General features: G+C 44.7%; 1 long non-coding RNA gene and 1 pseudogene across 1 annotated transcript; one reads left to right on the forward strand and one right to left on the reverse strand.

Moving 5' to 3' along the window:
• The first annotated feature begins 4,620 nt into the window (after positions 1-4,620).
• On the forward strand, positions 4,621-7,119 carry LOC109252093 (translationally-controlled tumor protein-like; annotated as a pseudogene).
• Positions 7,120-7,795: 676 nt separating this feature from the next.
• LOC109252231 (uncharacterized) lies at positions 7,796-23,156 on the reverse strand. The gene is made up of 4 exons (XR_002073896.2): positions 22,363-23,156; positions 20,525-20,608; positions 13,001-13,099; positions 7,796-8,955 (listed from the first exon to the last, which is right to left on the reverse strand). It is a non-coding gene; the product is annotated as an uncharacterized LOC109252231 (long non-coding RNA).
• Between the last annotated feature and the right edge of the window lie 604 nt (positions 23,157-23,760).

The raw sequence follows: 23,760 nt of genomic DNA on the forward strand, positions 1-23,760 counted from the left end.
AAATAGGGGGTGGGGAGTGGGAGGTACACGGTCCAGTTATGGAATGATTAAGTCATGAGGATGAAAGGTACAGCACCGGGAATACAGTCGTCCTCCTATGGCGACAGATGGCAGCTACACTTGTGGCGAGCATAGCGTCATGTACAGACTCATCGAATCGCTATGTGGTACACCTGAAACTGATGTAAAGTGTGTGTCCACATGCCTCGATTTAAAATAAAATCTAGTCTGTTTTTAAAAATGAAGAAACTTCATGTTAAGGAAAAGAAGTCCAGAGTTCTGACTTCTCTCGGGACATTGTAAGATTTGGCACCTCTGGACTCCCATTTTCCCGTGGCATTAACTGTCTGGATTTGTGTAGTAAGTGCCCATTTTAGACTGAGGGCATGTGCTCTAGCTGACCACAGCTCCTCCAGGCCCTACTGCTTCTGATCTGACCTGCCTCACTCCGCAGGCGTTGTAACTGCGACTCCTGCAAACGATGATGCTTTCTTAATACCAATATAATTCTTTCTTACACACAGTTCTCTGCTTAAGAACTGACTCCAACCTTATCTGTCACCTCCTCCATCTGGGGAACCATCCAGCCTCACTTCCCACGACTTTGCATCATATCCATCATCCCCTACAGGCTAATATGCCTCCTCACACTCGAGCTCCTTCCTGCTATGGGCTGAAAGGGCCCCTCCCTCCCTTCTGCTCCCCCGGAGCCCCCTCACCTGTCAAGGCTTAGTTCACGTCCAATTGCCCTCAACGGTTTCTTCCACGCTCTGCAGCCCACAGCGTGGTCTCCCTGCCCCAGGCTTGCACTGCACAGGTACAGAAGCAATGACTGTCCAGTGCACTTGGGTGTTTCTCAGTCTTTATCCTGAACCAAAATCTGTCCTTATCCACTCTGTTCTCTCCTTGCCTCCCCCCACTGCCGTGTGGGGTATCTGTCCTTGCTAAATCTATCCCTGAGACTTGTGTGATTTAAAACAAAACCAGAAAAAAAATAAAAATAAAAATAAAACAAAACCAGAACCAGGTGGAGGGAAGAGGAGGTGGAGGGAAGAGGACAAGAGGTGCGGGAGATTAGGGGCAAAAAAGGAGAAAACTAGGGCAAACCGAGGGTTGGCAGTGAGCGGGAAGGAAAGGGGGAAGGGGCTGTAGCAGCAGCTGGGTATGAGAGAATAGAAAAGCCAGGAAGCACAGGGAGGGGGATTTTGCAATGTGACTGCTTCCACATGTAGTCAGAACCACACCGTTCGGGGACCCCTGGTCTTTGGTTCTCTGTGGCAATCCCACCTACATGGGCCAGGGACTGACTGCACATATTCATGCAGAATGACTGACCTTAGTGTCCTCAGGTGTTCGCAGGTAAGTGACCTGAAGAAGATGTCAGGCATCAAGAACGTGGACTCTTAGATTTCACCTCTTGGCAGAAGTGTGATGAGATCAGATGGCAACATGGTTTTGCATCCCAGCTAATTCCCAGGAAGATGTTCTGGCTACAGAGCAGTGGTTCTCAAACTTGAGCCAGCGCCACAGTCACCTGGAGGGGATGGGGGAGAAGAAAACACTTGTTAAAACAGAAATCATTGGGCCCCGCCCCCAGAGCTTCTGATTCAGCTGGTCTGGGACACAGTCCAATAACTTGCTTTCCTGCAACAGCTCCCAGGTGATGCTGATGCTGCCAGACTGGGGACCACACCTTGAGAAACCGGGCTCTAGAGTTCAGGGCGGAGGTCCAACCCAAAAGTCACACCACTGAGCCACTCTACCAACAAAGTAACAGTTCCCTCCTCCTTCCTTCACTCTTTAATAGGTCATGCAACCTTCCCCTTCAGGGTCTTTATTTGGACCATGGACTCCCATGGCAGGGTGGCGGGTGCCCCCTTGTGGCTCAAATGGAAAACTATGTGAACGGTAACGCACTCGCTGTAATCCTTCAAGTTTGTCGAACAAATTTAGTTTTATCTGCCTGACAAAAGATCCACAGAAATCTGAGATGTTCATCATTCACCAGGAGGGATCCAAGAGCCAGTCAGGTGTGCGTTGTGCCAAGTGCTTGGCCCAAAGGTGCCCCAGGCAGCAGAAATGATTTATTCTCATGGCTTGGGATTTTGTAGGGTGCTTTAGAAGTCCAAACCAGATTATTCCCCGCATTCTTTGCTGGTGAATATGCCTCAGTAACTTAAGTTAGAACTGAACAATTTCAAAGCCCTGTAAGTGCTATGTGGCTAAGAAGGGACTCTGAGTGAGTTGGAACCATGCTTTCCCCCCTACCTTTCCCAAAATTAGAAAGGTGGCATTATTGAGTGTGAGGTAGTGCACTGGTGCCAGCTGTCCCCAGTTAATCCGGCGCAAGCATGCAGTGTCTCATCTCGGCTTTATGCAGGGCTTACAGTTATCTGGTCCCGTTATTCTGGTCGGCTGCCACCTGCTGCTCAGGCACGGAGCATGCGGGAGGAGGTAACCTGGGGACACGGTCAGCTAAGCAGGCTTTTCAGCCTTGAGAGTGTATTACAATCACCTGCAGGGCTTGCTTGTTAAACCATAGATTTCTGGGCTCCACCCTAAAGATTCTGATTCAGTGGGGAAGGGGCAGGGCCTAAGAACGTGTGTTTCTCATAACTTCCTGCTTGGTGATGCTGCTGCTGGGGGTGGGGTGCTACCCAAAGCACCTGGATGGCATCTGTAGTTCTCCCTGTGCCACACATTTCTTGACGCTTGATTATTCATCAAAGTCTGTAAATAACCAAGAGTCTCTAACTCAGGGCTGCTCACCTGGGGTACTAATGATATTTTGACCTGATCCTTCATTGTCCTGTTGGGGAGTGGAGTGGAGGCTGGGCTATACATTGTAGGATGTTTAGTCTCATCCTTGGCCTCTCTCCTCTAGATATCTGTAGCAGCCTTGCGCCCCTCCCCCCCCCCCCCCCCCCGCCAGATTTTGACAAGCAAACGTGTCTCAGACATCACCAGATGGCTCTAAGAGGCAAAACTGGCCCCAGCCGAGTATTGTTGCCCTAAAAGGTGGGCAGATTTTCCTTTCCCATTTGGTCGAGTGTAAAGGCATCCTCAAATGTTGCCTTAAATACATAATGATACTGACATAAACTAAACTGTCAGCTCTTTGGAATTAAATCACAACAAAAAACTCCCCATAGCTTACATATGTTGAATACCTACTATGTGCAAGTCACCCTGTTAATGCTTCTTAAACTAGCCCCTTTAGAGGAAAAAGAGAGAGGGGCAAACCAAGAAACAGACTCTAAACCATCAAGAACAAACTGACAGTTACCAGAGGGGAGGTGGAGGTGGGTGGGGGATGGGGCAAATAGGCGATGGGAATTAAGGAGTGCACCTGTCGTAGCAGTGCTGAATCACTACATTGTACACCTGAAACTAATATCACACCGTAAACTACACCAGTTTTTAAATAAAATCTTTAAAAAAATTTTTAAATAAATTACCCCCTTCAGTTCTTGCCCAAGGTCATGGTTACTACCAGTGTGGCTATGCATGGCACAAGGGGAATAAAGGGGTATCCAGACCACCACAGCCCAAGAAAAATATAAAGCAAGTCACAAGTAGGACCCGTGTGCATATTTTTACATTTTAAAGAAGCCACGTTTACAAAGAAAAAGAAATGGTAAAATTAATTTTAGTATATCTTATTTAGCTCAGCATTTATATCCCAACTGTGATCATTTTAACATGTGATCAATATTTTTAAAATTGTTAATAGAGTTTACGTTCTTTCTATGTCTGGTACTTGGTCTCTGAAATCTGTGTGTATTTCACACTTCAATAAAGCACTTCCTCAATTTCCACTAGCTATGTTTCAAGTACCCAAGAGCCACCCGTGCTACTGGCTGCCCCTCTGGAAGGCACAAGCCCAGACTCTCTGCTCAGCTGTCTTCGAGCCTTTATTTGTAGAATAACATGTGCCAATTTCACTTCAATGTCCTTCAGTTTCTGCCTGCGCTTCAGCCATTTTGTCAGACTCACATACCTATTCATGTACTCTACAATCTGTTCCTGAAATATCTCTACTTATTTTAAAACGAGGTCTACAGTCTTATCACAGTAGATGCCTCCTCTGGTGGCCAGACTGTTGACTACTGTCTAATTTTAGTTCTGATAGCTTTTCCAGTGGCTGTTTCCCCACACAGTCTGTGTTTGTACTTGCATAACAGAGATGTTTCATCTTATCTGATGCTAACCACACAGGCACATGTTCGTCATGCTCTTGTGCCTTCTGGTTTATCTCCTGACATCTAGGAATGTTCATCCTCATGTGAGAATGCTGCCTTTTTTTGCGCCCCCATGCAAGGTTTCTCCCTGTAGTTTCTCACGCTGTCCCTTTTAAAAGTTTCTGATCACTCAGGAAACGAGTGATTCTCTAGAGTTTTGCAATACACCTCTTAGCCTTATCACATGTGTTCATTCACCTTTTACAAGATGAAAATCAAGATGGACTTAGATACTGAGGTCAACTTACACCCATAAAAAGTAGTGATGAGAGTGAATCCTTACGAAATGGTTCCTATGAGCCACGCACTACGCTCAGCACAAGACACGCATTGTCTTACTCATTTTTTCCAATAGTCCCCTGACATATGTGCTATTGCGATGGCCATTTTCAAGCTGAGGTGAGGAGGCACAGAGAGTTGAAGTAATTTGCCCATAGTCTCCCAGGTAGCAACTGACAGAGTTGGGGGTCTCTCCAGGTATGTTTGATGATAGAGCAGCTCTCCTCGCCTCTAGGCTCCACTGTCTGAAAGATGTTTCGCAAAGATTGTTCCTGAGTTTGTAAGGATATAGTTCCATAGATCATACCCTTTACCTGGGTTACCATACACCTTCATGGGGAAAAATAAGTATTCTTGGTATTTTAGGGACTGCCTCTGAAGCTATATGCCAAGGCTTCTCAGGATGCTGGGCCCTTGGTGCCTTGAACAGGAGGCTGAGACTCCGGTCCATCACAAGCTCAGACCAGGAGACCCAGCAAGTCCCATCAGAACCCAGAGGAAGAAGAGCACAGAGGCAGAAGCCAGAGCAGAGTGGATTAAGGAGTGAAGTGAAGTGGGATATGAAAGGGGATGGTGAAGACAGGCTTGGGGGGTGGGGGGGTGGGGAGGGCAGAGACAGAAGGAGAGAGAGAGAGAGGGTGGAAGGTGAAAGACAGGGCTCAAAGGAGGGGTTGTGCTTTTGTCTTGCGCTTTTGTTTTGTAAAAGACTTGAGCATGTGGCAGTGCAGAAGGGGGTTAAGTGAAGAAGACACTGGAGAGCTCAGGGAGGGGTAAGTGGGAATCAACAGGGACCCTGGAGAGTCAGGATAAGAAGGTGTTTGGAACCCATGTGGGGGAGACATGTCTGCCAGGTTTAATGCCAAAGCCTTTTTGTGCCTGCATCATTCTGTCACCTCCCAGTGTCACTGCCTGATAAAAATACCCACTGTCAAAATTCCCATGGCCAAGTGGCTTGGGAAGTTAATTGTTTATACATTTTCTTCCCACTCGGCATTACTTTGAACCCTTTTCAGTGAGGAAATGCAAAATACATGTATCCGGGGGCAGTCCCGTATGCAGGTGACATGGTTTGATGCAAGGGACACTAAGTCTCCATCTAAAACAACTCTCACCGGCTTTCTTGGGTTCTCAAAATATCCCGCCATTTGAATTATCTTCCTGAAGAGTCCTGTGAAAATACAAACAGGTCAAAACAGTCTTGTTCATCTATGTTCATTGTAGCGTTATTCACAATAGCCAGAAAGTAAAAGCAATCCAGATATCTATTGATGGATCAACGGATGCACAAAACTTGGTTTATACATACAATAGAATAGTAGTCAGCCTTAAAAAGGAAGGAAATGTTGGGATGCCTGGGTGGCTCAGTCAGTTAGATGACAGGCTTAGGCTCAGGTCATGATCTCACGGTTCATGGGTTTCAGCTCTGCACAGGGCTCTGTGCTGATAGCTCAGAGTCTGGACCCTGCTTGGGATTCTGTGTCTCCCTCTCCCTCTGCCCCTCCCCCACTCACCCTCTGCCTCTCTCTCTCTCTCTAAAATAAATAAAACCTTAAAAAATATTTTTAAATAAAAAAGGGAAGAAAATGTTGATACATGTTACAACATGGATGAAACTTGAGGACATTATGCTAAGTGAGAGAAGGCAGTCACAAAAGCCCAAATACCGTATGTTTCCACTCATATGAGGTGCATACAATAGTCAAGATTATAGAGACAGAAAGCAGACTGATGTTTGCCAGGGGCCAAGGGGAGGGAGCGATGGGAAATTGTTGTCTAAGGGCATGGAGTTTCTGTTTTGCAAGATAAAAAGAGCCTCTGCTTTTCTGCCTGCTCCCTGCTTTCCTCCCCAGTGGAGCACTGCTCAGGCTGCACCACTCCCTCCAGGCTCCCGGCTCCTGCTCACCCAAAGCCCCACTTGGCTGTCTCCACCTGCCACTGTGATCATGTATTGCGACCTCATCAACCATGATGGTAAGTCCTCAGACGTCAAGACCTGGGAGATCAAGGGTGGGCAGCCCCTGGAGGTGGAGGAGAAGATGGTCAGGAGGACAGATGTACCGCTGGTGACTCACTCATTTATGGCGTTGCCTCTCCTAAAGACCCAGAGAACGAAGGTACCAAAAGCAATCGTCGGTGTTGATATTATCAACGAACTATCACTTGCAGTAAACCAGCTTCACAAAAGAAGCCTACAGGAAGTTCATCAAAGACCACATGGACCCAACCAAAGGCAAACTTGAAGACCAGAGACCAGGAAGAGTAAATAAACCTTTGATGAATCCAAATCAAGCGTATCTTGGCTAACTGCAAAAACCACCGGCTGTTTATTGGCGGAAACACGAAGCCAGATGGCAGCGTTGCCCGGCTGGACTACGGCGGTGAGGATGGTGTGGCTCCTTGTACGACTTTCTCTTAGGACAGTTTAGAAATGGAAAAATGTTAACAAGTTTGGCTATTACTTTAGATCTGTCACCTGGTGTCATCACTGCTGCTGCTTTTGATCCATGCTACCAGGACTTCGAAAAGTGGGTGATGTCATCTTGAGCTCTTCATTCATTTTCACCTTGATTTATTTGGAGTAGAGGAATTGTTTTTAAGAAAAAAAAAATCATGGGGCGCCTGGGTGGCTCAGTCGGTTACGCGTCTGACTTTAGCTCAGGTCATGATCTTGCGGTTCGTGGGTTCGAGCCCCAAGTCGGGCTCTGTGCTGACAGCTCGGAGCCTGGAGGCTGCTTCGGATTCTGTGACTGCCTCTCTCTGCCCCTCCTCTGCTCACACCTCCGTCTCTCTCCCTCTTTCTCTCAAAAGTAAATACACATTAAAAAAATTTTTTAAAAGAAAAAACATACCATGTAGGTTGTCTGAAAATAAATACATTTAAACTAAAAAAAAAGATGGAAAGAGTTCTGGAGATGGAGGGTAGTGATAGTTGCACAATAACATGAATGTACTTAACGCCACTGAACCGCACACTTGAAAATGGCTAAAAAGTCAAATTTTATGTTACATACACTTTAGCATAATTTTTAAAATGTTTTTTAAAGATTTTGTTTTTAAATTTTTTTAATGTTTTTATTTATTTTTGAGAGAGAGAGAGAGAGAGCCAGCAGGGGAGGGGCAGAGAGAGAGGGAGACACAGAATCCAAAGCAGGCTCCAGGCTCCAAGCTGTCAGCACAGGGCCGTATGCGGGGCTCGAACCCACAGACCATGAGATCGTGACCTAAGCTGAAGTTGGACGCTTAACTGACTGAGCCACCCAGGCGCCCCAAAGATTTTGTTTTTAAATAATCCCTCCACCCAACGTGGGGCTTGAACTCACAACCCCAAGATCGAGTCACATGTTCTGCTGACTGAGCCAGATAGGCACCCCAACACAATTGAAACAAACACACACAAAAAAAGCCCATTAAAAACCCAGGTCATTTAACAGGGGCCACTTGATCACTTGTTCTCGTCTGCTGTTAGCTTGGCTCAGCTTTGTTTTTCAGTAAAGGACCATAGGTCTCAAGCAGGACCCCGAAGAACGGGTGACATGCATGACGGTCACCAGGAGAGTTCAGTGGGCTCTAGCACGTGCTTTGAGGAAGGCCCAATCTGGCGTTCCCATCCCGAGCTGAGGGGGACACCTCTGCATGTCCTCGGTAGCACGAGGAAAATGTGAAAGCCCCAGGCACCGTGAGGAGCTGCTTTATGAAGGAGAGGACATCAGCCTCTGTTTTCTCTGCCCTTTTACCGAGGGCTGCCTGGCCAGAGGCCTCCCTCGGGGAGAGTAATAATACTACAAAGGTATGGTTATCAGTTAGGTTTCTATGAGCCAGCGACACTGCCTAGTCTGGAAAACCTTCTCCCAGCTCCCCCATCTCACAGGCTGGTGGGGCCCTTGACACCATGTCTCAAAGTCAAGGGTGGGTGTGACGATGGTAGAGCCACACCCGACTGGCCAGAGGGGGCTTCACAGCCTGGTATCTTTCCTCAATTCGGCCAGCACCTCCTCCACCTTCAGCCCTGGGAAAGAGAGGCGTTTTGGTCACAGAAAGCAGCATCTTAAGCCTCTGTCATTAATGAGGGAGACAGAATTGTTATCCTAGTAGGGGAACACTCAAGGAAGGAATAAATTTCATTTCCATGCATCTCCAGCTTGAGTCCCAGGCTTAACAGACGCTATTTTTATCAAATACTTACATGCTTTGCTAACTTTCTACTATGAGGCAAATCAGGAAAAGTCCACATTCGATTTCTCTTCCTTCTGGCTTCTCTCTCCCCATTTGCGAGAGGGGTGGTGGCATGGGTGGGGGCCCTGTCCTTTCAGTAGGAGGTAAGTGACAAGGCAGGCATCTGAAAACTCAACCTGGTGCCAAAGCATCCCGGAAACGGGCTCTGCTTCCTCTGCAAATGACATCGCGTCCTGGCTTCACCCCATCCCAGATGGCAGAGCTGATGGGACAGGGAAAAAAATACAGATTTTAGAGTATTTACAGCATCCTGGCTCCCCACCCCCACTTCCTGTGACGGAGGATTTAGTCTTGGCAGCTAGGTTTTGGAGCCTTTCTTGTGTGGAATATAGGAAAATGCTGGAAGGGATTCTGAGTCACGCAGTGCTGTGAGCGTGGGTGGCTTGGTGAGCCCACCAGAGAAAAGGCAGGGAATTACCTGCAAGGGAAAGCAGAATAGATCAGAAGGTAAGAGGGAGGATAAAGGAGCGGAGAGCCAGAGATGAGATGAACTGAGGGGAATTCAAGAGATAAGTTAAAGGGGATTGGCGTACCTGGTGGGCTATCATGAGAAGGATTTGGAAGAGAGATGAGAGGAGATTTTCCAGAAGCCTTGTTGGTGTTATGAATAGACCCTATCCTCCTGGTTGGCATTTTTAAGACATCTCAGTAAAGACACAAATTTATTTCAAACTTTTTTTTTTTTTTTTTTGATATGAGGGACTGGGGTTTATTCAAGGCAGCCTGGACTACTGGAGGCTAAGGTTAATAGTGAAAGATGACCACCTTTAACCCTCCTTATCCCATCAACACATCCTGTAGTTCAGATATTTCAAACTGGTGTCCTATGGGCTGGATTTGAACTGCAAATGTGTCTTCTTTGGTTTCTTGAGAGTTAATTTTTTTTTTGTAGCCACCATTGAAAATTGTGATTTCACATTTAAAAAGCTTGCAGTTCCTACTTCTTTTGAAAAAAAAAATTTGAAAAATCTGGCAACATGAGACTCTCACTTCTATAAGGCAAAAAAGACTCATGCTCTCTGGTTAACCCCAGTGTCCACCACTCACATAAGGTGTGCACGTGCACATATACCTGGCCTGCTTCCTGCATTTATATTTCCTACCATCTGGAAACAGCAGACTAGATAGTTGGGGCCTACTCTCCTGCTGAGGACAATTACAAAGGCTGGACAAAATAAAAATAAAATCAACCTGAAAGCATCAAACAATTAAAAAGACAATAAAGAGGTGCCAAACCAAGATCTGGGAAAAGACAGGCATTTAGGGAGGCAAACCCAAAAACCATCTTCTCCCCCTTGGGATATTTGCTGCTTCTGGAAGAGACAACTGAGAAGCTCAGATGCTTCTTTGTAGGCAGTTTTGCATGTAGGCAGTTTTGCATAGTAAGCAGTTTTGCACAGTAAGGGGATGAAACTTGGAATCCAGTGCCCATCAAAGGAGAGGAGTGCCTGTAATTCCCCATTTTAGGCTAGGGGCCATATGGATTGCACCTTAAGACTGGATGAATAGGAGATAGACCACATTGTGCAGGGGTTCAGCTCAGCTGCCAATGAGCTTAATTCTTCAAATTGGATTAAGGTGATCCTAGATTGCTAGTGTCCCCAAGTACCTAGCAGAAGCAAATGTAAATACTCTCTGGAGGAATATAACACCATACTGTCTCGTGTAACTTCTACCAATAATTTTTCACACACAATTTCTGCACACATGAAACTAACCAGATATATAAGGAAATAATATGAATGAGATCCAGCAGAAACAACTACCATAACAAGCCAGAAAACTGCAGTTACTAGAGTTATCAGACAGACTATGCAAAGGAGATAAAATATTAAAAATTCTGGCAGAGAATTAGAAACTTAAAAAAAAAAGACAATGATGATTTGTAAAATAACCAAACAGGAATGTACAATTGGACAGCATAATAAATAACAAAAGAGCTCAGAGGATGAGTTTAACCACTGACTAGACACCGTTGAAGGGAGAATGGATAAACTGGGCAGTAGGTTAGAAGAAAACATCAGGACAAGACACGGAAAGACAAAAGGATGGAAAATATGGTGAGAGAAGAAGAGATATGGAAGATAAAGTGAAGGCCGACGTTCTAGGAGGTGATGAGAGAGAAATTAAAACAGCAGCAATATGTGAAAGTAAAAATAGCTGGGAAATTGCCAAGATTCCAGAAGACCTGGACACCCCAAGCAGGATAAATAAAAGAAAGCCACTCCTAGGTACATCAGGGTAAAATAGATGAAAATCAAAGACAAGGAGGATAAAAATGTTAAAATCAACTAACATTACTTGGAAAAAAAAAGAATAGACTGTTATCTTGCTTCTTAACAGAAATAATAGCAGCTAGAAATTAGGAGAATTTAAATGTCTTTAAAGTACTGATAGAAAACCTAGAATTCCATACCCAGAGAAAACAGCCTGCAATCATAAAAATGAAATGAGGATAATCTTTGGGATTCTTTACCAGCAGCAGATACTAAAGGAGTGTTCTTTAAGCAGAAGGAAAACAATTTTAAATGACAGGTTATAGATATAGGAAAAAATGAAGAAGAATGCAAAGGCTAATTTGAAGAATCCAAATGAATTAGACTGTACCAAATAACTTAACAATGTCCATTGGGGATTTAAAATTTTTAAATATATAACAAATATATATATAAGTCAGAATGAAGGGGTGAATGAAATTAAAATGGTCTAAGATCCTTGTATTACTGTGGAAGAAGATAAAAATATCAATTAACATTAGACTTTGATTCAGTTAATGACACACACTGTGGTCTAGGATAACCTCTAAAGAATAGTCAAAGAAGTATATAATTTCCAAGGTAATAGACAGAAAGATAGAATATTCAACCACACCAAAACAAGCAAGAAAGGAGGAAAAAAAGAATATAGAACATGTGGGACAAATGAAAGTATTTAATAAGATGGTAGGTTTAAATCCAAATATATTAGTAATTACATCAAATGTGAATGAACAAAGTACTTCAATTAAAAGTCAAAAAGTATCAGGGCTCCTAGGTGGCTCAGTCAGTTGAGTGTCTAACTCTCGATCTCAGCTCAGGTCATGATCTCACAGTTCATGTGTTCGAGCCCCATGTCAGGCTCTGCACTGACAGTGTGGAGCCTGCTTGGAATTCTCTCTCCCTCTCTCTCTGCCCCTACCCCATTTGTGCTCTCTCTCTCTCTCTCTCTCTCTCTATCTCAAAATGTATAAATAAACTTTAAAAATTTTTTTAAAAAGTCAAGGAGTATCGAACTGGATAAAAAGATATGCATGCTATCTATAAGAAACAGATAAACATTAATTTTAAAAATGTTGAGTGGTGCCTGGGTGGCTCAGTCAGTTGAGCGTCTGACTAAAGCTCAGGTCATGATCTCATAGTTCATGAGTTTGAGCCCCACGCCGGGCTCTGTGCTGACAGCTCAGAGTCTGAAGCCTGCTTTGGATTCTGTGTCTTCCTCTCTCTCTTCCCTTACCCCGCTCACGCTCTGTTTCTCTTGAAAGTAAATAAACATTAAAAAAAATTAAAAATGTTGAAAGTAAATGGTGGAAAATATGTAAATATTAATTAAAATTATATTAATAGTATACATTGATATCAAACTATATTTTAAGGCAAAAACATTACTACAGCTAAAGAAAGATATATCATCATAACAAATTCACAAGGAAGATACAGTGATTATAAAACTTGCACACATCTTATAACGTACAGTCAAAAATATGAAGCTAACATTGGCAAAACCACAGGAAGAAGTGAGCAGGTAAATGAATAAGGATACAGATTATTTGAACACGATTACCAAATGACTTAATGGACTTACATAAAATATCATACCTAACACTTATAGAATTCAGGTTCCCCAAATATTTAGGACTCCTTACCTTCCAAGAAAATAATAGGATTGAAATTCTCTATATCGGGGCTCCTGGATGGCTCAGTTGGTTAAGTGTCTGACTCTTGACGTCAGCTGGGGTCGTGATCTTGCAGTTGGTGGGATGGAGCCCCGCCTCCAGTTCTGCACTGGTATCAGGGAGCCTGCTTGGGGTTCTCTCTCTTCCTTTCTGTCTGTCCCTCCCCTGCTCTCTCTCTCTCAAAATAAATAAATAAACATTTAAAAAAATAAATTCTCCATCTCATTTTATGTAAGATGTGGTCATAGGATTTGTTTTGGTCAATGAAATGGGGAAAGAAATAGCTTCTAGGTTCTAGAGTAGTAGTAAACATTACCTCTTTTTTCTTTCCTGAATGCAGAGGACGAGTTCCTTGACCTCCTTGAGCTCGGGGTCCTTGATTAAGGATTATACAGAGCAGAGTTGCCTAGCCAACCTGAAAATGGACAGGTTGATGTCCATTAATAAGAAATACAGTTTTGTTATTTTAAGTCACTGAAATTTGGGGATTATTTATAACCACAGTATAACCTAGTCTATCCTAATAAAGGTATAAAAAGAAGAGGACTGTTTTTCAGGCACAGAGGTGAGCTTGTCTTGAAAGGATATGGCATGATGAAGTCCCACGAGTCCACCGTGGGACTCCCAAAGCTCCAGGGAGGTGGGGGTGGGAACAAGGCTGGGAAGGGCGAGCAGCTCCCAAGAACAGCCTATGAGGACTGACTAGAGGCAAGTTTGGAAGGGCCTTGTATTTAATAATAAGGAATGGGAATTGTCCTAGAAGTTGAAGGATCTCCAGAAGTTGGTGAGTGGTTGAATATTGGTAGTAATGAAGAGGATAAACTGGAGACAATCTAAATGATGTGAAAGGAGGAAATTATGTAGAGGGTTACTATCAATGAACATGTTCCAGAGTTATTTTCCATTCCTTAGAGGGAGCCATTAGTAGGATTTGGTGACAATTTCTTTAGTAATTGCATGCATATGCAAACACACACATAAACCAATTTAAAAACACAAATCACATCAGGGTGACTGGATGGCTCAGTCGGTTAAGCGTCTGACTTCAGCTCAGGTCATAACCTTGTAGTTTGTGAGTTCAAGCCCTGTGTCAGTCTCTGTGCTGACAGCTTGGAGCCTGGAGCCTTCTTTGGATTCTGTGTCTCCCTCTCTCTCTGCCCCTCTCCCACTCACACTCTGTCTCTGTCTCTCTCTCAAAAAATAAATAAACATTAAAAAAGTTAAAAACAAAAATCACATCAATTATACTCTACGTGCTATTTCCCATTTTTTTCCAGTTATCAATACCTTCATGGTTATTTTCTGTGTCACCTCAAGGAGACTTGCTTCTTTCCTTTTTATTGGGCGCTATTATATGGATATACTAGAATTACGTAACCATTCCCTTATAGACAGATACTTAGGTTGTTTACACTATTTACAAACAATGCTTCAGGGACCAACTTGCTAATAATACGCATACATTTTTATCTCTTCTTTCTCCAGACAGTAAGACCAGTTTTGCCACTATTTGAACGGTGACGGTTTTAGGCTGGATCACAGAAACACAACCGGGCAGGCCATTTGAGGTGACAATTTTGGTTAAGGGGTACCTGGTATGCCTCAATTATGCCCAGAATGGTGTCTTGAACATAGTGAGCACTCAATAAGTATTTGTTGAATGAATGAACAAATGAATCCACATCTACTACAGACACTTGTGTGGTCTGCCCTGCCCTCTTCTTCAACAGGGTTTCTCAACCTCAGCACTATTGACTTTGAGGGCTGCCTGCTTTGATGTGGGGGCTGTCCTGTACATTGCAGAATGTTCAGCAGGATCCCTGGTCTCTACCCACTAGATACAACCCCAGTCGCAGCAACCGACTATGTCTGCAGAAATTGCCAAATGTCCCCTGGGAAAGAAATGAGTCCCAGTTGAGAAACATTGATTTACAACACAGATTTACTTGTTTAGGGGCAAAGGCCCTTTCTAAAAACACTTCTGCCAATCCTCCCATATTACAAGGGTTTTCATGGAGATTCTGCATTATTCTTGGTTCAGATGTTATTTCCCCGACATCTCCTTCATGACTTAAGTCAATCCTCATTATTTGTCAATCTCCCTTATACCTTCTCTACTCACCAAATGCTCCTCCTTAGTAGTACTTATCCAAAATGAATTTTAGATATGAGTATTATTAAATTAAGCTATTTGCCTCACTCAACTCTCTAGAGGCAGCCACAAATAAAAATTTGGCATGTAACATGGAACTTTTTGCTCACCATGTTTCTATCTAGTGCCCAAAACAATGCCTGACATATAGTAGGTGCTCACTTCTCTTGGATGGATGGACAGCAATCTGTTACCAGTCAGCAATGGCCAGCCCCAGGTACAACAGGCTTCGGCCAGTTTTTGTTCCTGTGACTTCTGAAACAATTTTGAAAAACGAGGCCATCTCTACCTACATTTTAAAGTTGATGTGTGACATGCTCATCATTAGGTTCATAGGGCTTCAAGATAATACCTTCCAGCATATTGTAAATATTGGAATTAAAAACTTAAGTTGCGACATCATTCTTTAAATATACCTATTCACGGGGCGCCTGGGTGGCTCAGTAGGTTAAGCGTCCGACTTTGGCTCAGGTCATGATCTCGGGGCTCGTGAATTCGAGCCCTGCGTCGGGTTCTGTGCTGACAGCTCAGAGCCTGGAGCCTGTTTCAGATTCTGTGTCTCCCTCTCTCTGCCCCTCCCATGCTCATGCTCTGTCTCTCTCTGTCTCTCAATGATAAACAAATGTTAAAAAAAATTAAATATACCTATTCATCTGTTATTATTTCCGAGATTCCCTATGATTCACTTTCACAGTAGTTTCCCTCAAATTCAAGGAATAGAAGGAACAAATTTTGTTAAATAATAAAAAAAACAACCTTGGGGCACCTGCGTGGCTCAGTCAGTTGAGCGCCCAACTTCGGCTCAGGTCATGATCTTATTGTGTGTTCGAGCCCCGCATTGGGCTTCTTGCTGACAGCCTGGAGTCTGGAGACTGCTTTGGATTCTGTGTCTCCATGTCTCTCTCTGCCCCTTCCCAGCTTGCACTCTCTCTCTCACACACAAAAATAAGTAAACTAAAAAAAGAAAAATACCTTAATCATTAAAGGAAGCTGAATTAAATTATTAAAGGATGTTTCCAGTTTGGGGACCTGGAGCTGGAGATTTTCACATTTGGAGTAATGGCACCTTAGTAAGATTTGTGGAATGAGGGGTACACTTTCCAGAAGGGTTATTACCAACACAGGCACTTTCTTAGGCAAATCAGTTTTAGGAAGGTGTGCCTAGAAGAACCAGTTCCCTAAAAACAATCCTTGTGAAGTCTGGACGGCCACTCTGGGGGTAATGCAGCCTAGAGGCCTGCAGGGGGCAGTATTGGACAAGCTGTTCCACTCGATCTCGGGGGCTCTATCTCAGGGGTAGTGGGCCGCCCAGCCGGGTCCCCTCTGGCGTGTTTGTGTTCGCACAGTGAATTATTCATAGAAAACAGGCTCCAAGGAGAATGGAGGCCAGACTCCTCTATCCTGTATCTAGAATCAGGGCCCAGGACTGTAAACAGATGAAAACCTTTTTCTCTCTCTGTTTCAAGAACTGGAATTAGGAAAGAAATTGAGGAGTGAAGTCATGCATCTGAATCCACCGTGAGGTTTTTTTATTTTCCTCTTAGGAAATGAAAACAATAGTGAAATCTCGGTAATTTATAGCTGCAGCACACAGTAAGCACAGCGGCCCAAAACTCCTGCTCTGGAATCAGACAGATGGGTGGCTCGGGTCTTTCCCTGGCCAGCTCACCTTTCCCAGCCTCTGCTTCTCTTGCTGTCCTATCGGAACATGACTACCTTCCTCAGAGGGCTGCTGGGAGGAGAAATGAGCCAGCGCAGGAAAAGGGCTCAGCACATGAATGGCATTTAGCAAGAGCTTAATAAATAACAGTGATGATCGTGAAGATGATGATACAACGTTTGTCAGGCATGAGTGTTTCAAAACTTTCCATTCATGTCTGAAGAGGAAAACTCAGAGGTGAGAAACCAAGCCATTTAAACATTTTAAGTTTTATACCCCTTGGAGATAGAAGCGGAAGCAGCCATCCGGTTGGGGGAGGGGGGAGTCATGGCCCTTCAGTGTTACAACCTCACTCTGTTCCTTGACTTTGCTCCTGAGCGCCTTCCAGGTCTGAAGGTCCCACCCCAGTGCTGATAAGAGGGTCTCTATGTCTAAGATAGTGTTGTATGTTGGTTATGTGACAGGTCCACCAGCCTCAGACATAATAGTAATGGCATTGTTCATTATACTTGTCCTCTGTGAAACCTCACAGGATGGGGGTAAGCTAGTTGACATAAAGTTAGTAATGGGAACTAACTGCTGGGATATATGAAAAGTAAGGTTCACGGTAAGATCCCCACAGTTCTGCCGTATACGGGGAGAGGCAACAGAGACTAGCTCAGACAGAGGCACGGAGACAACTTGGATAAGATAATGGTCCTTTAACCTGGCAGCTATCCAGCCCCCAAATAGCTTTTGTATCCAGCCCAAAAATAAGATCACATGAGAGGGGAGAAATAAATACATAAGTGCCTGTCGTTGGGCTTTCCATGGGTACACCAGCATCAGCCGCACTGGTGGGGGGCCCCGGAGAGGGTGGCCTCCCAGTGCACTGGCTGCCTCCCTCCCCTGGCTCTCCCGGGCTGGGAAAACAACCTGTATCAGGGCGGGTGTGGTGTGTGCTTTGCACTCAGCTCTTCTCTCAGGACTCCCTTGAGCTCCATTCACACCAGAGAGGGAGCAGGAGAGAGAGGACAGGCGGAACCAACAGCCTCAACTCCAGGGGAATAAGGGCATCGCCTCCTTTTGGTGAAGGACACTCCCTTCTGATGGAGAATGGGAACTCCCTTCCTCCTGCAGCGGCCTGCCTGCAGCACTCCCGTTAGGTCACCCGGGACGCTGTAGGCTGCTGTGGCTGCCTCGCCCCAGAAAGAAAGTGCCCCAGAGCCAAAGCAAAGAGGTGAGTGCATCCGTTTCGTTTCTCTGAGGGGCTCATGACTACAGACTTCGTGCTCGGGTCCAGCATGAATGCTCTCCCCTGCCCCTCTTCTTCCTCTTCTCCTCCCTGATCTGGGTCTCTGGCAGACTTGAGTCTGTGTGATGGATGCTAGCTTAAAATACCTGTACTCTCTTCTCTCATTTTGAGGCTAATATGCTCCCAGAAAGAACAGGGTAGGTCCAGTTCTTAGCGGGGAAGTGAGAAATGATTCCCACCAAGTGAATTATGTTTGCTGAGATCCAAGAAGATGTTTTCCAAGAAACCATTAGACAAATCCCACTGCAGTCGAGTTCATCTTAGTTTTAAAAAGCCCTGCATGAAATAGGAAACAAAAGGAGGCCGGCTCATTCCTTATTATTGGACAAAAGGGAAAAAAAACCCACAAGTGAGATGTGCAGATCTTCCTCTCTCCTCATTCCTTCCACACCTTTTCCTGACTTCTTAGAACCCTGTAAAATATACTTAACAGATCCCAGAACTCATTTCTTTGGTTGAGAACAAGAGGGATAAAATGCAGGGTTTGGGGAGAATTGCTCTGTAAGCCGAGTCGAGGGACAAAGAAGACAAGGCAATTTTGGAGTCTCGGCTTCCCCTCCCAAGCACGTGACATGTACTTTTGCCTGTCTGGGGATGTGTACAGATGTCGCCATCACTAGCAAATGCGTACCACTGACCCTTGTTACACACCATGCCACCCCCTGACTATGGACTACAAATACCTATGCTAAGAAGAAGCCCACAAAACGTAGGTGGGAGCAAGACACTCCAACAAAGCAGGATTCTTTTAGCGACAATAGACTGAAACCCGGTTTGAAGAGACTTGTGCCAAAAGAAGGAAATTTGTTTGCTTGTGTAACTGAAAAGGCTGTGGTATGGTGGGATCCAGGTGCCCAGATGGTAGCATCCCAACTCTGTCTCTCTCCGTTTCTTGGCTCTGCATCCTCGTGTCATTGTATCCCAGGAAGACTCACCTAAGGCAGTGGCAAGATGGCCACCAGCAACTCCAGGCTGACACCCTAATGGCAAAGCCACCCTCTAGAAGAACAGGCATGTCCTTTTCCCAAGAGTCTAGAGTCTCAGAGTCGCATCTCACTGAACCAGTGTGGGCACTGTGGCCATCCTTGCCATGGGGTGTAGTCATCCCCACCCAAACCACACAGACTGGAAGGAATGAAGGGCTGGGTCCCCAAAGATAACCAAGGTGCTAGTCCTAGAGGAGGGGCCTGGACACAATGCCTGCCACTGTGCATTGCTATATTTGTGATGGTCTGGATGAAGACTTAAAACTCCTCCAACATCACTTCTCCTCCCTCTTATAGTCCACAAAAATCAGTGACAGAAAGTCTCATAATAAGGATAGTTATTAGAAGAAGTGACTGAAAGACCCCATGGCATCTCATTCCTAGAGAGACCCCCACATAGTGCAAAAGAAACCAGAAGGCTTTTCTCGGGCTCAGTGCCCAGACGACCCATCATGACGAGACCCACCTAGGCCCCCAACCTTGCCTGTGTGCAGACAGATCTCCCTTCCTCGGTCCCCTGTCCTTGTCCACCTGTGTCTCCCTCTGCTCTGTGGATGTGAACCCACCCTGCCTTTCAAGGGCCAGCCTCAGTGCTGCCTCCCCTGAGGCCTTCCCTGGCTCGTCAAGCCTTTCTGCAATCTCGCACCCTATAAAAAACTTGAATTTTACATTCCTGGGGGAAACTGGATTTTATCCCTAGCCCGCTCTGTGGTGTCTGACACATAGCAAGTGCCAAGTGACCAACAGAAACCCAGCTTCCCTAAATACCTGAGAGAGGATGGCTAGGTTATGTGAAGTCCTAAATTCTGATTTCAAAAGTAATGTAATAATTATAGCAAACATTAATTGAGTTCTAGCTGTATGCTGCAGCCTCAGAGGCATCATCTCAGGTAACCTTCACAATGACCCTACAAGGCGAATATTGGCATTATCCCTCATTTAACATATGGGGAAACTGAGGCTCAGAGAATTAACTTACTTGTCCCTTAAGCGGTGACGTGGGAGTTAGAACCCAGGCATGCCTGCCATCTCATTTCCTATTAAATTTGGCATTTACATACTTATCAGGGGAGCTTCTGGCTGCCTGATTTTCAAGACCAAGGAACACCGTTGGCTGGTCAAAGAGCATGAGTGAGCTTGGGTGTTTTGGACCCACCTTCTGCCACTTGGGGCTCTGAGTGCCTCTACAGGGGGGTCCTTATTAGTTTGTACCCAGGGGCAAAGAGACACTTGCCTACCCCAAAGCCACAAAGCTCAGGGGAGCATGGATTTCACAAAAGGAGATGCCTCTGGGGCCCTGAAGAGGGAGGTACTTTTGAGGAAATGTTAGCTGAAAGTGGGTTTTAGAATTTCAACTTGCCCTTTTGGCTGTCCATCATTGGGCAGATGGCCCTGACGTTTCTACCCTCACAGGGTAGCTCGCAGGATTTGGAAAGCAACAAAATCTGATCTCAAAGGAAACCAAAATGTTGAGACTATGGTGAGTATTTTTTTGGACTACCTATGCCTCTAACAACCAGCCACGGGCCTCTTGTCTGATGCTGTCACCTCTGATGTCAGCGAGGCCCTTGGTTTGAGGGTATGCAGTTTCCGTGACACACACTGACCTATTCGTATGGGTCAGCATCTTCTCAAGAGCAGATCCTATTTGATTTAGGCCATTAATCCTCACAATGTCCTGCAGGAGGGTCAGAGACCTGGCGCCCTCATAAGTGAGGCACGGCAAGACTGATCGGGTCCCAGATTACCTAGAAGCAGAGAAGGGCCTAGCCTGGGAGTAACAGAGCTCTGAGGTCTTAGGATCCAAGCCTGCTCGCTTCTCCATGAGTTTACTGTAAAAAAATAAATAAATAAAACCAAAAGAATTATACAGGCTAAGTAAAACTCTTTGGGTAAGTCTTTCAGAGGAAAACCACTGTCAGACCCAACAGAAATGAAAATATATGTTCTCACAAAAACTATACATGTCCATGGCAGCATCATTCATCACAGTCCAAACAGGGAAACAAGCCAAAAGTCCATTCACCAATGAATGGATAAATAAAATGTGGCATATCCACACAATGAAATATTACTCAGCGATAAAAAGGAATGAAGTGCTGAAACATGCTGTAACACCGATGAACCTCAGAGACATTATGCTTTTGAAGGGAAAGAAACCCATTCTGTATGATTTCATTTCTACGAAACGGCCATAACAGGCAATTCTACAGAGACATAAAGTACATTGTTGGTTGCCTAGGCCTGGCAGGAACACGGTGTGGGGAGTACTTGCTAATGAGTATGGGGTTTCTTTTTGGGGATGACAAAACTGTTCTAAAATTAGCGGCGATGGCTGCACAACCACGTGAATACACTGAAACCGTTTAATTGTTTACTTTAAATGAGTGAACTATACAGTATATGAATTATATCTCAAAGTTGTTTAAAAACCCAACCATGGCTAATCAAATAATGAACCCAGTGACGGCTTCCCTGAAGGACGTGGCCTCACCCCATCTGCTCTGATAAGCTTAGGTCTTCTCCCACATTGCTCGGCCACAGACCACCCAGAAAATCCAAGTGGAAAGAACACAGATGGGAAAAACGGGATCTTTAGATTTCTCCACAGAGTCTAAGCTGGGAGGATTTCTGTTCCCCTCTTTCCTGTGTGGATTATTCAAAATGTTATGGAAGTGATCTCACTATTCTCTTTTCATTTCTGGGTTTCAAGTCCTGCTCCAAAAAGCATTCTCCCTTCTAAGATTATAAATCTTATTGGGGCTCTGAGTGCCTCTACAGGGGGGGTCTTTATTAGCTTGTACCTTATTTAAAATAAATAATAAGATTATTAATCTTATTAATTCATGTTTTCCTCTAAGGTTTGTCTTCTTACATTTAACTTTCTGATTCCTCGGGAATTTAAATACTAAACTAAGGATCCACGTTGTTTTTGGTTTTTTGCCACATAGACAGACAATTCACAAATCAGGAGTTTTGAATTTTGACTTGGGGTATCTTGTAACTTCCAGGAATTAAACATAAAAAAGGTGTGTGTGTGTGTGTGTGTGTGTGTGTGTGTTCAGGAAAAGGGTTACAGATCTTGTCAGATTCTCAGGGGTTTTGTGACTCACAGGAAAACCATTGGACTCCCTACATTTCATACCCTGGGGTCCAGGTAGACTATGTATGTATGTTCCAAAGCACGAGGCAGAATCCAAGCCAAGGTGACAATTATTAAACAACTACAGGGGAGGCCTGAGCGATTACTTCTGGGCAAAATTGTCCATCACATGTCAAGTGAGAGTCATCCCACCTTTTGTTCTCATGGTTTACTGAGGCAGAGAACAAGATGGGACTCCCATGGATCTCCCAGGGCCTATAAAACGTTACGTTTTTATTCATCTGCTGACAAACTGGTGGAGCTGATAAATCGTGTTCTAAAAGTAGCTGACAAAACTTGGACCCTCTTGACACAAAGAATTTGAGGAGACTTACAGACATAAATATAAGTAAATAATGAAGTGGAAAAGCCATGACAAAGAAGGTGGCAGTCCCTCAGGTGCACACTCATACATTCATGTGACAAATACATATGCACACCCACCGGGGGCCAGGCACTGTCGAGACTGAGGGTTCTCAGAGTTTGGTTCCTGGACGCAGTTTCACCGTCATCTGGGAACTTGCTAGCCGTGCACATTTCGAGGCCCACTCCAGACCTCCTGAATTAGAAGCTTTGGAGTTGGGGCCCAGCAATCTGTGTTTTAATCAACCCTCCACGTGATTCCGATGCACATCCAAGCTTGAGAACCACTGGTCTAGACACTGAGGATGTAATGGTGAAGAGTCAGATGAAATCCCTGCTTTCCTCATGGAGTTTATATTCCAGTGTGTGTGGCAGAGGGGCCAGGAAACAAACCAGTAAACAGCTAACTGAATATCATAATGTTCCATGGCAGTAAGGTCTGTGAAGGAAAAGAAAGCAGGAGGATGTGAAGAACAGTGATAGGGGCTGATTTAGAGCAGGTGGTCAGGGAGAAGGTGATCTGAAATGAGACAAGAATGATAAGCAAGAGCTTGCCATACAAAGAGGGGCAGAAAACAAATGAGTACACCTCAGGAAGCAGGAGTAGCAGGGGCAAAGGTCCTGAGGTAGGACTACGTTTGGCCTAGATGAGTAGTATGACTGCAACAAATGACCAAGCAGTTCATAGGAGGTGGACTTAGGAAAGCGGTTGGTGATAGCAAGCTTAGCTTTCATTCTTAGAGCAAGTCAAAGGCACTGGACAGTTGTGAACAAACAGGTATATGATCTGATTTATCTTTTAGCAGGATCCCTCTGGAATGAACTATAGAGAGTAACTTGGGTAGAAGCAGGGAAATCAGCTAGGAGGATTTTGCAATAGCCCAGGAACACTGGTGCTTGGATGGACTACACCAATGTGCAAAGATTTATTACTAAGTGAAAAGCAAACAACAATGCAGGACATTGCTCGTAAATTGTTTTTGAGCATATACACATTCAGGTGTATGAAGCCGTTTCCCCACTAAAGGGTCCAGGAAAAAAAAAGTTAATAGTGGTTATCTTTGGGGAGAGGGGCTTAGTGAGGGTCATTTTATACCCTTCTGTACATTGTGCATGTGGCCATGTGTGCAAAGCATTACTTTTATTTAAAGATAAAATATTTTAAAATAAAAATTTAAAAATTGAGATAAAAGAAAACATAAAATAGAAGAGGCAGTGGATGATCAATATCACAGAGAAGAAGAAGCCCACCCCTCATGGGTTAGTCCCTTCCAAGTACAATCCCCGGAAGAAGCCAGAGAGCCAGGCTGACCCTGGGGTGAGCTCCTGTTCTTGGATTACCATAGGATCAGGTGACTGCCCCCTTGAGAACCACTGGGCCCTGTTTCTGTCCTGCAGCTCTGTGACGTTTGTGGCTTTCAGGTCTCCTCAGGCAACTAATACAATTTCCTGTAAACATCTGCGGCATTTCCCTATGCC

This window comes from Panthera pardus, unplaced genomic scaffold (assembly GCF_024362965.1).
Source record: "Panthera pardus isolate Hobbes unplaced genomic scaffold, ASM2436296v1 HiC_scaffold_2, whole genome shotgun sequence".
Lineage (NCBI taxonomy): Eukaryota > Metazoa > Chordata > Mammalia > Carnivora > Felidae > Panthera > Panthera pardus.